The sequence below is a fragment of the Drosophila obscura genome, unplaced genomic scaffold (genome assembly GCF_018151105.1).
Source record: "Drosophila obscura isolate BZ-5 IFL unplaced genomic scaffold, ASM1815110v1 contig_30, whole genome shotgun sequence".
Taxonomy (NCBI): domain Eukaryota; kingdom Metazoa; phylum Arthropoda; class Insecta; order Diptera; family Drosophilidae; genus Drosophila; species Drosophila obscura.
In genome coordinates, this window is record NW_024542818.1 from 437,730 (window position 1) to 452,272 (window position 14,543).

A 14,543-nucleotide genomic window follows, 5' to 3' on the forward strand; every position below is an offset into this window, starting at 1 on the left:
GTGCACTCCTTTTCCATCAATCTTTGGCCAAAGGACAACAATTGCATCAATATAAAAACAACAACAACAAAATGATAGAACGCATGAAATACTGATGAATTATTTTCGTTAATGAAACAGCAACCAAAATACTCGGCTCAAATTTGAATGAATTAATTCGAAAATAAAGACAAAAATATAAATTAAATCGCACATAACGACAAAAATATGAATTTCCGCATTCATTTTATTTAAATTTAATGATAGATATCCATCCGAACTTCACAACTCAACGGAGAATGCAAAAATAATTGTATTTAAATAAGTTTGGCATACAGTGAGACTCAAACACAGCCTTAAAATATCCTACAATATCCTTAACATTCCATTAAAATTATTAAAATTATTGAATACAAAAAAATGTACAGACGAAAGTAGCAATATTATTCTTCCTAAGATAAATATTAAATATATATCATATATGCTCCATGTTATAGATTTTCAAATAATCCAAAGAACATATTTTCAGCGTTGTTTTTATAGTCCTTTTTTTTTTACACATTTGCTCTTATATTTCCTAGCCGTTTTATGGCTCTGCCAGGCACTGTACCAACCTTTAAATTGTGACAACAATGGCTGGGCAAAAAGGCTCGCTTTAAATTGCTTCTTTGTCACATTTCATAAATAGAGAATTTTCATATGAATTATGCGAGAAATTTGCATTTATTTTTTGGCCCTCTCTTTCTGCTGAGCTCCTCTAGCTCGTTCGTTCGTTTATCTATATCTCTTTCTTACTGTCTATTTTGATGGCTCCTTGTTGCCGCTCTATGACGTTGTGTACGACTTGTCCTTATTGCCAATCTATATGCATGCCTCTTTTTGCCATCATCATCATCATCTTCATCATCATCATTATGATGGTCTGTCTCATGGCCTCACGGTCTTGGACCCTGTCCTGTTCCTTTTGATGCTTTCACTCTTTTTCGCTTGGGTTTCTGTTCTCTTTTTACCAGCAGTTTGCCATGCGTTTTGACTTTTAGTGCTTTTTATATTTTTTGATAAAGTGTTGCCAATTTAACCGGCAGCCATTTGCAGTCGCCGGCACACACACACACACACGAGACACTGAGAGACAGTCACTGAGGCAGCCAGCAAGCAGCCTTTCTGTTTGATTGCCTCGTGCCCCATTCGGTTGGGGGTTTCCCCATAGCCATTTATGGTTTTTATTTTAGCTGAATGCCTGCAAAAAGGCAGCCAGAGAAAAAACGAAGCAGAAAAATATATATTGAACTGAACGTCTCTGGAACTGGCGGGGGCATGGCTCTTGGGGCCAAGTTTATTGTATTCCCATCGGCAGACCTTTTTGCGGCTTTAAATGGGTCGCATAATCAGCAATTGATAATGTGGCCAGAGCCCATAATTGACTGCCACAACACACAGACAAGTTCAAAGAAGACCCGTAACGGCACGGCACGGGACGGGACTCTTTCAACCACTTAAAGATAGACTGCGAAATGCGCTTAACTCATCCAATATACCAATATAACCGCTCTCTATCCGTATCTTCTGATGCTGGTAGGGTGGGGTGGGGGAGGGAGGAGTGAGTAATCTTAATTTGTGTTTTATCATTCGTGAAATTGAAAGCGGCCGAAACAAAGTGGAAACAAGTTGGACAGGTGTAATTATGGCCCACAGTACACTGTACCGTACTGACGGCATCTCCGTCAATATCTTCAATTAAACTTTCGCTTCAGCATAATTAATTTGGAATAGCAAGGGCCAAGGAGGCGGCCGCACAGACTCAGCGTTGAAGGCCTGACAGGTAAATCGCTTTAAGTTCTGATGGCGGGTAAGCTTTAAGTTTGTGTGTTTCTGACCTTTCACCTAATGACCTCTCCACAGATTCCCCTTGATTCCTGAAACCCCTGGCTCTGACTAAATCAATTTGTACGCTTTTAATTAAATTCAAATCAGCTTTGAGGTGAGTCGAGTGAGGGAATTTTGGGCGTGTTGCCGCGCCGCTGTTGGGAACTTAAGATATTTGAATAGATTAGTGGTGGGGTGCGGAGGGCGCACAGACATTGATGGAAGAGATGCAGTCAATGCACAGATGAGCAGCACTGTCAATGGAAGTGCTGGATGTATAGATGATTATAGTAATTGCAACATAACTTCAACTCTTAGTTGATCATTTTGCAATCAAATATTGATGCAATTTCCATCTCTCCCTTTTAATACTTTTGATCCTCAGTTAATATTATACTATATTTTATTATATTATATTATACCATGTTATATTAAATTATATTTCATTATATTATATTAAATTATATTTTATTATATTATATTATATTAAATTATATTATATTATATTATATTATATTATATTATATTATATTATATTATATTATATTATATTATATTATATTATATTATATTATATTATATTATATTATATTATATTATATTATATTATATTATATTATATTATATTATATTATATTATATTATATTATATTATATTATATTATATTATATTATATTATATTATATTATATTATATTATATTATATTATATTATACTATATTATATTATATTATACCATATTATATTATAGTTTATTATGTATATATTTATATTATGTATATAGATAGCATCTAATTAATCATGTTTTAGCAGTCCCAAAAGTTTTACATTTTCAGAGACTAGAAGTCTCTTTCTGGTTTAAATTTGTCACTGCAAATGGCAAAATCAAAGCTAAAGTCAGCCATATAACTCTTCGATATATTAAATTAGTTTCAAAAAATATATATTTAAATATTATTCATGCATTAAGCTTTCCATTTCAAAAGTTTCAGACAAACAACACACAAAAATCATATTTGGTGCTGGCTCAAATGCATAATTCACACGCATACACAAAAATGACTAAATCGAACATTAGACATAGCCACAGAGGCGTACGATAATCTAACAATTTATTTACAATAAACCAGTATTTAACGACTATTTTCCATGCAAATCACATCACTGGCTCTACAAATAGATCGTTATTGCCGTATATGTACGTACGTACATACGGGGCTCACTGTGTATAGAATAAACACAAACACAACACACACACACACACACGCACAGTGCGAGAGAAAAGTCCTTGGACAAACAGCAAACGATGATGCAAATGCAACCCAATCGAAAAGTGAGAGAAATGCCGCAGGTCTACTGTTGGGTGAGTGAGTGGGTCGAATGGTGTTTAGATGTTCGTATTTTGGGGGTGGAGGGGATGGGATCCGATCCATGACGGAAATTGGAAATTTCACACTTGATGATGGCCCACAAATTGGTCAACAGCCGTCGCCAATGCAAACAGAGAACAACAGGCGGCTGTCAGCCATTGGCATTAGTTGATGCTGCCACCGCCTGCTGCCTGTCACTAACTGCAACAAAAGGAAAATAAAATTGACTGGCTCTCGTGCTGGACGTGGCCCAGAAAAAGGTAGCCTGACATTTTGTGGTCACTGATTGTGAGACTTTAGCCATCGGCCATATACGGAATCAAATAACAGTTACGACCAGAACAGAACAGAATCGAACAGAATAGACCCCCAAAACCGTGTCCATTTCCATTGTTGCTGGATTTGATTTCCCCCAATACGTTTCTCCCCTCTCGCCAACCCTCCTAAAACCACACACAAAAGCGTCTCCTCCCCACTTTCTTTTCCTACATTTCTCGCTTTTCTATCTCTATTTTTTCACCATTCTGTTGGAGTTGTCGTTTTGATAGCTGCTGCGGTTTTTGGGAAGCGTTTAATAGAATAATTGGTAACGGTTTGATGTCAGCAAATGGAAGTCACAGAGGGGAACAAAAAATCATAGAGAACTTTGATTGAACTATTGGCAGCATTGGTTGGTTATTTACAATGCAAGTGGTGCAGTGTTTTTTGCAGGCTATATCTGTCAATTTATATAGCCACTACCTGCCAGTGGTAAATCCCACAAAAATACTGCAATTTTGTATGTACTCCAAAGAGAACGTTCCATGGGGTACAATTTTTATTACCTTTCCTTCAGCAAATATCTATCGAATTTTTAATTTAATGTATTTAATTTTTATGAGTCTCTATATATATATACATTTATCTGTTATCCCATCTCAATAAAGTCACTCCTACAATATTTTGCACATTATTCATACAGTTCTTTAAACCATATCCATTGTAAAAGTCGAAAAATATTTCATAAATTTAATCTCTTTATTCTTTTTTGCAGTGGAGTGGCCGTATCATCACTAGGGAAACTCTGTATATATAAAGTTGCTCCATTTTCGTTTTGACATACCCGTAACTTAAGTAAACACCAATCAAAGTCTAACCCACATAATTGCATAATTCGCCCTTTATAAGTGCCGAGTTTTATTTTGTATGGACCTCCTGTACCTGTAACAAATGAATATAAATGTGCATGGCTCTACAGTTGGCTCAAGGAGCTGCCAATGCAATAACCACTTGACCATGTGTCTCTGCTCTCTTTCTGGCTGCTATTGTTTGCCCTTTTATGTAAATAAATATTTAAAGGCCTTTTAAATGGCAATTTGTGTGGGACTTTGGTCTTCATGTGGGCCGCAGACGTTTTCCCTAATATACTTAAAATAGAATTGGCACACAGATCGTGCGAGTACATAGCCAGTCGTCAGGCATCTCATGCTGGGCAAGCAAATTCTTTTTCAATTTTATTTCCATTCAAGTTTTAAATTCAATTTAGGCGCCAGCACACACAGAGAGCTGGGGAGCTGCTGCATGCATATGGCAGCGGCTTTAACTTAATCTGATTGTAATACGATACACTTTACAGTTTCCACTGATACAAATCAGCACCCACATCTTCTCATCTCTCCACGCCCCCTGCTCCATCGTTCGTCCCATCGAGACAGACAGACAGAGCCGCCTCCCTCCCCCACCGAGCTCTTCCATCAACGCAGCTGTTGCTTCCATTGTTGTTGCTCTTTGGGTTCTCTGTGTGGCAACGAACGGGGGGGTGGGGAGGGGGAGAATGTAGAGCATTTCGAGGCGGAGGATTCGCGCGTACAAATCAAATAAATTATCTGAGGATTTATAGTAATAAAGTAGTAGATAAACCAAACCGAGCAGCACAGTGCACAGGGAGCGGGGGAGAGAACTGGTGAGGGAATGTCTTGGGGTCTCTGGGTAAATGGAAATTCAGTTCAGGGTTCACCAAGTCCGGAATGAGTTGTTAATGTGGAGACGAGGTCGCGGTCTCGACTCTTCTTGGGGTTTTTTCGTGGTGAAAGAAGTGGGAGAATGCTGCTAGGATGGGAGAGTCATCGGATGGAGATTATTAGGAAGGAGCCTACAGGTATTCTTACCATGAACCTTTTATCATTCACTTAATATCCCAAACTGATGGCCTCCATCTCGATCCCGCTCAGATTAATCCAGAGGTTAGTTAGAAAACCATAGGGAAAACAGGAAAATGTTATTATCTACACACAAACTGAAAATGTTGCAGCCAGCTAACAGAAAGAGCCAATTCTCTAGTGTTCCTTACAGAGGCATGTTAGTTTAGCAGCGAGCTAACAGCGAGTGAGAACGAGAGTGAGAAGAAGACATTAACTTTATGATCCGCACAGCTGCACACAGATTTTCGTTTTCGATTTCGTTCTTCTCTTGGTTAGCCTACCTGCTCTTCTGCGCCCCTTTCACCAGGCTCTTTCATGGCGCGACTTACATACAAATGTACATAGGCATACGCTCTTGCTCGCCCACACACTTTTGCTCTCGTTTTTGCTAGGTGACAAGGAGAGAAAAGACGAGCAGAAATGAAGGCAGATTTCTAAGGAAGCCTTTGAGCTGCCTACTCATGGACTCTTGTCACATCGGTCCACCATTCAAAGCGGTCAATTAAATCGTGTGTTTGAGAAGTGCGCGGGCGTCGAAATGCACAGCTTACACGGCGAAGGAAAAAACGGCATCCTTTGAGCTTAAGCTTTAGTCGGCAAGGGGTGCCAGGAGGTTTCGCAAAAAGTGAGTGAAAGTGTGTAAGAAAAACAATAAAATGTCCCGAAAAAAATAAATAAAGAGCGAAAATATTCAGATAAAATAAACAATAAAATTTATATGATATAAATGAAGCAATAATTCTACAAAACTGCTGCTGCTGCTTTTGAGGTTCCGAAGAAACCAGGGCCAGTTTTCAAAGAAGCCTAATACAATTATTTTTATATCGTATCCCCCCATACTTCCTTTCCTTCGAAGCTTCTCCGCTAGTCTCTTTAAAGGATTTCTTATATTCTCCTTTTAATATTTGAAAGCTCACATAGATAGCGATCCTTCTGCATAGCCTTCCATTTCCTATATGCTTACCATTTTGCTGTTTAAACATTCCAAAAGCCTTATCAAACCTTGACCATGCCTTTTCCAAAACAACTCAAATGACAGAAAAAAAATCACAGAAGAAGAAAAAAAACACAGAATCTCATTTTCATTCCGTGGAACTTAATGACAATGACCGACAATTGTTGTACGACAATCTTGGCGTGTCAGGCCACCCCCAGGAGTACACCCAGGCACAACCCCCTTGGTTATACACTGTCTGGCATCAAATGTCTTTATCTTTTGCGTGGCCGTTAACGCCGCTTAAAGTCAAATACAGCCACTCAGGGCACAGCCGACGGGCAGAAGTCGGCAAGTCGTGAGGCACAGGGAGAAGAGTCAACAAACGTGTTTAGCAAACACCAACAACGAGAGATATATATAGAAGAGATGGCAGGACATGGGGTAGAAGGGAGTGTGCTGCCACACGCATACACACACACAGATGCACACAGATACAGTTACAGATACAGATACAAATGTAAATGCCGTAATGGAGATTGTGTTTGGGAAATAACCGCGCTGCGTCAACAGTATTTATTTTATTGACATTTGTACGCCAACCATCGTACTCCGCCCTTTTGCAGTCCTCCTCTGTCTCCGGACAGACAATGAAAAGCTATTTTCTGTTTTTTGGCGACACCAAAACCAACCTGACAAAGTCCTCTACACAGACACAGAAACAGGCAGAGACAAGGAGAGAGCGAGAAGACAATCAGAAGACGGGAGGGCAAAGCTTTGCCCTGGGAAAATGAGCGCGTAAAAGTTTATGAGCCGGCATCATCAGCATCAGCCGCAGCCGCAGCAGCGGCAGCAGCAACATCATCCTGTGTGGCAGAGAGTGGAGCTGGCAAAGAGCATCAAGTGATTTGCTATTGTTTGGCTATCAAAAAGTTTCCAACTTGCATTAGAGCACAACTTCAAAAACAGTCCCAGCATTGAGACCAGTTCCCTGGTGACCCTGGCGAAACGAAAAATAAAGCCAAGTAAAAGATTAAAACAAAACGGCGGCCAACTTGTCAAAGTCAATGCCAGTTCTCGAGTGGGCAAGTTGGTCTAAATAATACAATAAGTAATGGATGGTAGGATGGTCTCTTCCCAGGACAATTGCGTGGGTTGCAGACAGGCATCGGAAATGAATGGCATTTGTTTGCCGTCCACACGAAAAGGAGGCGAGGGGACAACCTCAAGGGCGAAGTAGTAGGCCTGGCTCTAGGGAGGTCCAGCTGCCATCGAAAGAGGGGGGAAACCTGCCACCAAGAGAAGGGAATTCAGCTGAAAATGAAATCCATTTCCTTGGCTAATCAATGCCACAACACACAACACTTCACTCCTTTCAAACAGTATTAAAATAAATGCTCCAGAGGCGGTGCAAAATGTTTATATATGCTCACTGGAAACATAAAACAAAAGAACGCCCAACTTTAATGAAAAGAAATGTGCCAAAAATGTCTGATTATGACTAAGGAAATACTTGGGAGACCCTTAATCAAATTTGATTACTCCCAAATACCCAAAACACTTTATTTCCATTGCCAATGCCCCAAAATATACCACAGAGAACACCGAACTCCCACTTGGTCCAACTAATTCAGAGAAATGCACACAAATTTTATAAAAGAAAAGCAAAGGGAAATCTGAGAAGAAATCACAGATTAGGGGAGAGACTAAGGAAATTCTGTCAAAATAATTTGTGAAGAACATCAAACTGAAAGTTATTTACGGACAACACAGGATTTTGTCGCCTGCAGGACCATATCCCATCTCCCATCTCCCATCTCTCGTCTCCTATCCTATGCCATGCTCCTCTGTTTGTGCATCTTGTCCTCATGTATATTTCATGCAATATCCTGTTGAATATTTAAATTTGTGTACACAATTTCCGTAGCCAATGGCTTTGACAATGGAATCATTAAGCTCAAGATAGCTCTGGAAATTCCAGGACAGACAGTCCGGACTGTCTGGTGTCCGGAGAAGCATAGATAAGCATGCCTGACTGACTACCACAGGACAGCAGCAGCAGCAGCAGCAGCGGCAGCAGCGGCAGGACCTTCTTCCTGTTAGTTTTAAGACAGAATTTAAAGACATATCCCTGGTACAACTGATTGCAGTGCATTTCATTTCATTCCATTCCATTTTTGCGTCTCCTTAATTGCGGCTTCAATTGGGCTGGACATAATTTATCAGGCAGAAGCAGTCAGACACGTCAGACGCCGCACGCCGCAACAAATTGACAATTAAATAGAGAGAGAAAAATGTTTGTGAGGAGTCTGTGTGTGTGTGTGTGTGTGTGGGAGTCGAAAAACTTGATTAAAATTTACCAAGGCAACGGGGTAACTGTGCAGGATGGGTCACAAGCCAGTCACGTGCGTCAAAGGCAGCTGTTGCACACTGTGGTCATCCCAGCCTCCACCCCATCCAGAAGTGTGAGGCAGCCAATATATGGCAGTCCAGACACACACACAGTAGAGCAGAGCGTGTACGTGACCAACTGCAAAACTGTCAAAAGTTGTGAAAATTAAAAAATAAACTCAAACAAATATGCGCCAAAGAAAGCAGGAAGAAGGCAGCCACAGCTTAAAGGAATGTCTCTGTTACGAGTATTTCAAGTCGAAAATATTTCATTTATTAACCAGAAAACAGGGAAGAAAATAATATTCATTTTGCATGATGATAAGCTAATAGTACATATGGGGGGAGTTCCTTTCAAATAAAAAAAAATCTTCCATTTATGTCAACTAAAATCCCTTCTCTTGCTGTCACTACTCAGCCTCCCATCCCATTCATTTTTTGGCTCTTAAATTCGATGGTGCTGACATTTGAGATGACCGCAATGTTCTCATAAAAACTGCAATGATGTCAATGCCCCCGTCCCGCAGCAAACAGTGGTAGCGGGGGGGAAACAAAAAAAAACCATCAACAGCAAAGTTTCAGCACAGCAGCCACATCAATGAGTCCCCACACAATGCCACACATTTTTAGAAATGCCAAAAACAGAGACCCCCCCTCACCGCACCGCAGCAGAGCGCACATAGAGCCATTGCATACTCAGACGCACACTCGAAGTCACTCGTCGAACGAACCGTCAGTGTCATACGGCCATCAAAGTCCGTTCGCGAACAATGTACGATGTAATTTTTATGCAACAAACACAAATTTCTCTGGGGTGCACTATGGAAAACTGACAGATGACAGAGTTTCCCCCGACGCAAAAGCACAAAAAAAAGAGTGGAACGAAAATATATAGAAAACAACAAAAATGAGAGAGAGAGATGCATCGAGATGCTGGTATGTAAATCTCTCACATAAGAGTGAAGTATGTATTAAATGGAACAATTTTAAGCACCAATTTGTGGGTGAAAAACTGTTTATTTGGGGGGGGGGGGGAGGTACACAAAAATAAATATAAAAAGAGAGAAAGAATGCACCCAAAACTAACTTTGAAAAGTTTAACTCAAACTCGGGAGCTCGGCAACTCGCACTGGAGGGCAGAAAAGTTCCGATTTTGTAATGATTTTCGTAGTTGATAAACTTTAACAACTTTGAATAGATCCGGGAACTGAATAGAGGGCACCAAATTTACAGCCAAAATGATGGATAAGTTGATGGGCGGGGCAGTCAATCGCTTAAAATGAGAAGAATCGATGGGGGAGAAAATATAAGTTAAGTTCTAAAGATAAATTTTAAGATATATTTGACAGGACATAAGCTCCAGACAGAAAAGGGATGAATTGACGTAGATTCTATTGTATGTCGATGTTCTGGATAGAACATTTGCCAGACTCCAATCACATTTAAAATATGTATATAATTGCAAAAGGATTCCTGTAACCTGCAGATATCCTTATATACCGAGATTTAATTACAGCACTTTTACCAAAAAAAACTTTCTCCCACACATCATCATTAACGCTTTGCGCTACTCGTATCGCTTAACCTGGCTGTACCCTCAATTAAAGTTGTAGACACATGCAGAGAATGTGCAGACACCCGCACAGAATGTAAACCAAAAGAAACTTCAACGCAGAAAAAGATTTGCATCAACGTAGCCGAATGTGCTGCCAACTTTCATCTGCTACACCATGCCACATGCTCCTCAGACACCATTGAATGCTAACCAAAGTGTTGCACTTACTACATTTAAATGAAATTAAACATATTTCCTGCAGCGACAAAGCCAGAGACAGAAACTCAGACGCACAGACAGACGGACAGACCGACAGGCAGACAGGCAGACAGATAGACAGACTGAAAGAAGCGGGCCCAGAATTAATTTGTTGAATAGGTTCTCAAACGATGCTCGATCCACAGGGAAGGAAGGGGAAGGGAAGGGTTCTTGCTCGTCGCGTATTTGTAAGATGAAAGTTTTACGCTTGAAGCTTATCTTAAGTGTGCGCCACGCTTTGCCACTCAACTATGTATACCCTGTAATAGCAGATTATAGCAGGCCAAAGATTAACAGGCCAAAGGATGCATTTCCCACCTCATGAATTATAGATGCAAACATTGTTGATCATCAATATCGACGTTTTGTCTGTATGAATACCGTTAATAGGGGGTAGATCAGCCTTCCTACCCATCCGTTAGCAAACAGATTTAAAATTTGTAAGATCTCTATAAAAATGTGGATCCTATCCACTAAAATTCGCTGTGCCCGTATGATTTTATCAGTCCGAAACAGGAATGTGATCCATTTGATTTTCTGCCTTTTTTATACTTACTTATTCTAAGATGGTTATTTCTATGCCACTTCCCTTTGAAAGGGCATCCTTATAGTCGTTATCTTGGCTCTACCGGTCTCCCGCTGCGGCCTGGGCAAAAGGATGAGAGATGAAATGAGAGGCTGAAGCTGTAGGCAAAAACTTTTGCCGACAAATGTGGTTTCCTGTTCTATTTGTCTCTCTCTCTCTCTTTATCGTTTGGCCTCTCTTTCGCACACTATATGTGGCTGTAAGTGGCGTCTGAATCTTCGTCTCGCCGTGGCATAATTTTCGCGCTTTTGTGCGCATAATTTAAATGACTTTTGAAAAGTTTCCTCAAGTGGGCGCAAAGCAGGCATTTCAGATAAGAGGTGCAAGGTGTCTCCTGCCCCCTCCCTATCCCTCTGTAAGCCATAATTATGATAATGTTAGTGCGCCCAAGTGGTTTGTCCCTTCAGATGTGCGAAGGGAAACTTTTGACTTGAACAAAAATATATTACGTATACGCATGGTGTACGAGAGTGAAACGTTTTGTCATTCTGGTTGTTGGTTGGCTTAAAGGGGGTGGAGTATAGAGGCGTAGAGGGTATGTGTGCGTGTCTAGGTTAATTGCTGAACGTCAACGTTCAGGCTCTGCTGAAATCTATGCAAATAACACTAAATTATTAAACATTTTCTTGCCACGGGCAGGAGCAGCCCCCAGCGAAAGTGTTTAGCATATTTTGTGTTAAATTTGTTTGCGTGACTCAAACAATTAGCAGACGCACATCGAGGTTTTCGACGGCAGTCTGCTGGCAATGCACTGAAAGAAATTTATGTGTAAAATATATCGAAATATATGGTAGGAGTTTTTGCTTACAGAAAATCGAGTTTTTTCTATGAAAACTATTCGTTAGTGGCCGCAGATCTTACCTTTTTCCTCACACATTATCCAAGTCTGAACTGCAAGGAAGGGATTACCATAAGAGTAAAGGTGCAATGGGATTACAAATAGATTTCTTGGTTTCCAAAATATTTCCTAATTTTTAGCATTAAATCAGCTACATCAAAATTTGTTTACTATATTTACGCTGCCATAAAACTAATCGATTACCAAAAGAAAAGCATCCCATGTGCTGCATTAGTCCCTCGTTTCCATTTAAAAAAAAGTTGAACATGTTTCTGCATGCATTCCTCATTTCTTCCAGTGCACATGTGTGGCTAACGCTTCGGTGTATGTGTTTTTGCTATTGCTGTAAATAAACGCGCTCATTAACGTGCTTTTTATTTGGGATTTGGCCAAAATGGCGCGGATTGCCCTCGACGAGCGACCGACCAACCGCCGAATGTCAAACCCCGAAAAACAGGAAATTTGCATAAATGCAAAGCCAAATGCCAAAAGCCGCAACCAAATGCCAAAAACCAAAAAGCCCAAACCAGGGCATTTTTCCGTCTAATTGAGAGGCCAGAATTAAATGCAAATGATTAAATGAAACAACTGTAATTTATGTTCATTTACTCCAGCTCTTAGTCTCCCTCCCCCTCTCTTTGTGTGTGTGTTGTGTGTTTTGTTTACATTTCTTTCTCGTTGGAATGTCGCTGTGGTATCAATCAACCCAAAGTTTTATTGTTTAATTATTATCGCATAATCATATAACTGCTTATAAACAAACATTAATTTATCAATCTTATATATAATTTGGTTTAATTTTAGCTTATTTTCATTCGAGTTGCGTTTTTATTTTACAATAGTTTAGCGTTCGTTTATTTTAGCTTTTGTTTTTTGGTTGGGAGGCGCCTTATGAAAGTGAAACTGAAAATTAAACGAATACTCGTATGTATATAACTTTTTTTTAGAGGAACTGGTCCGCTTCTTTTTGTAGGAGAAATGTCTTCAAAATTATCTTGAAACAGAAATGATATATTTTTATTAAAGCCAAAAAACTGTTTTTAAACAAATTTTTAAGTCCAGGACATAGTTGCAGCCAAATTGGTAAATTTTGCAATACGATTTTACGCCACTTTCATACTTACATATTTTACACTATATGCTTCATAGGAAAACACATCCGTACTTATTTTTTTTTTTGCACAAAAAGCATTAAACATAGGTACAATACATATTCGAATGCTCTAACCATTTTTGGGTTTGATCTAATCTTTCAAATACAGGCAACAAACAATATAAATTACTCTGTATAGGCGGATATATATGTATATCTTTATATGCTTTGGTATCCATAATTATTGTTTTATTTTCAATGTATAAATTAATTAAATTAGGTATTTACGATTATGTTTCTATATTTAGAAATTGGTTTTTTCTTTGAATTTTTTGTGGGTAATTTTCTGTTGAATTATTTACTGCCTGATGTTTTATCTAAGGGTATTTTAACATATTTACACAACAGAAAAAAGAGACAACTTTTATTTACATCTATTATTCGGGCATTTATCTAATATCAAAACAAAATGAGGTGTTATTTACAAATAAAACAATCAAAAAAAGTGAAATAATAATTAGAAATATTTACCAATTAGCCAAAATGAAGTAATCAAAAATTGTGGTTTAAATAATAATGAAATATTTGAATGAGCCTGATGGGTCTCCATTTGATGAAGGGAAATGGGTGGAAATTATGGAAAATTCTCTGCGAATATTGAAATATTTATAACTGTTTGAAAATCTACGACTCCCTGGAGGAGCTGAGCTGTTGACGGCAGAAAGATTGTCGTTTATCCTTGGCCTGCAATCTTTTCAGCCTGCATTTATAATGCTTAATTAGCTGCATTGTTCGAGTTAACTGCACAAGTGACCTTATTTTTCATTTCCCCTCACTACACTTTACACTCTGCCCCTCTCGCTTCCTGCTCTCACGACCTTAATAAAAGGGGGAAAATTAAATAAAATACATTAATTTCGTTATTGTTGTGAACCGTCAACAACACAGACACACACACAAACGGACAGCGACATACACACACACACAATGTTGATTATCAATATTTTCCATGCGGAATGCGCTTTTCCTCCTTTTTGGGCATTAACTTTGTTAATAAACGAATGGAAAGAGTTTTTCCTGTGCTGAATGCTGGAGAAAGCCAATTTTCCATGCGGTTTTCCCCATCGTTCATTATGTTTATGTCAATGCAAACTTGATGCAACATGAGTTGAATTATTAAAATCGTGCAACGGCAAGGCAGAGGTAGGCACAGCAGCAGCAGCAATAGCAGCAACATGGCGTAAATACAGTGAATTGGCAGGCCTTTAACCTGGCCAACACCCACCCCTGTCTGTTGCTTCTGCCCAGAGTCCCCACAGAACTCCCTTTGCCGTACATGAACCTATATGCAAATATGCCATATATCTTCTGGCCTTAATGTCATTTTTCTTTGCCGTCGATAGCGCTGCAGTCTGTCTGTCTGCCTGCCTGCCTCTCTCTCTCTCTCACTCTTTCATGGCTCACTCACTCACTCCTTGGGTCCGTGGCATGA